Genomic DNA, 1,132 nt, shown 5'->3' with positions numbered 1-1,132 from the left:
GGGGGGGGGGGGGGGGGGGGGGGGGGGGGGAGGGCGTCTGGTGCCCTGGGCGGGTCTTTATCAACAGAGGACAGGGCTGCTCTGGGAGTCTGGGCACTAAAGCCTCTCCAGGTGCCAGTTCCTGGGCCCTCGTCCCTGCCTTGCCACGGTACCCCCTTCCTGCCCGGGCCCCAAATGCTGTCCGGCGCGGGCTCGTTGGGGTTCTCCTGGTCCTGATCCAGTTTCCTCCTGTCCCCACCCCCAGTCCCAGTCCTTCCCATTTCCCTCCCCCGGCGCGCGCACCCTCGTTCAGGAGGCAACCGCCTGTCACCTGCCCAGTGCTCCTCGGCGACCACGACCCCTGCAGCCCGCATCGTCCCGAGCCGCCACCGCCCGACCTCCCTCCTGCCGCCCCGCCCCGCCACGCCCCGCCCGCGCGGCAGGTGCTGCCTTGGAGACCGTGGCCAACAGAGCGTGCCCGGGGCTCCGCTCAGGGGGCGGGGCCAGCGCGGAGGCGTTTCCTGCCCCGCGGAGGGGGTGGGACTGGTTGTGATGACAGTTCGAGGACGGGGAACTCTGGGCCAGGCTGCTGTAGGGCCACCCTGACTTCCCATCTTTGGAAAACAAGGAAAGGCAGGCCACTGAGTGGGAGGAGATACTTGCGACAAATACTGCTAGGGTAGGCAAAGGACTCCTACCAATCAAGAAAGAAAATTCAGTGAAAGAACGGGTAAATGACTTGGACAGGAATATTACAAAAGAAATCCAAATGGCGGATAAATATGTGTTTTTGATTGAATTTGCTTAATTCATTAATAATCAGAAGAGGGCAAATTAAAACCATAGTGGGTATCTGTGACTCCTTACTCACCAGATGGGCAGAAGTCAAAATATCTGAGTGTGCCCAGGGTAGAGGAGGATGCGAGGCAAAGAACCCTCATGTGCTACAGAGGGGAATGTGAAGTGGCGCAGCCACTTTGGCAAATGGTTCGAGGTTAGCTGGGATATATATATATATCCTATGATTCAGCAATTTCACTTTTAGGTGTCTAGCCCCTAAACTTATGCACCCAACTGAAAATAACTGAAATGTCCATCAACAATAGAACAGTTAATTAAAATGTGATATTCCATACCCTGGCCTACTATACAA

General features: G+C 56.9%; 1 protein-coding gene across 9 annotated transcripts in view; it reads right to left on the bottom strand.

Annotated features, from left to right (window-relative positions):
- The window catches only part of JHY (junctional cadherin complex regulator), a 55,171-nt gene extending 54,779 nt beyond the window's left edge, over nucleotides 1–392 (bottom strand). For 7 of the 9 annotated variants that reach the window (XM_025893327.2, XM_073903870.1, XM_073903869.1 and 4 more), the window contains exon 1: nucleotides 283–388. The gene's annotated coding sequence lies outside the window, so the exon portion shown is untranslated. Of the gene's footprint in view, nucleotides 1–282 lie in introns of all 9 variants that reach the window. The other 2 variants (XM_025893329.2, XM_073903871.1) reach the window with 2 other exon arrangements.
- Nucleotides 393–1,132: the final 740 nt, after the last annotated feature.

This window comes from Callorhinus ursinus, unplaced genomic scaffold, assembly GCF_003265705.2.
Source record: "Callorhinus ursinus isolate GAN/ISIS: 27379988/994484 unplaced genomic scaffold, GSC_fseal_2.0 scaffold19, whole genome shotgun sequence".
NCBI classification, from domain to species: Eukaryota; Metazoa; Chordata; class Mammalia; order Carnivora; family Otariidae; genus Callorhinus; species Callorhinus ursinus.
Note: the sequence above shows the minus strand (reverse complement) of the source record. Positions and strands in the feature narration are given on the sequence as shown.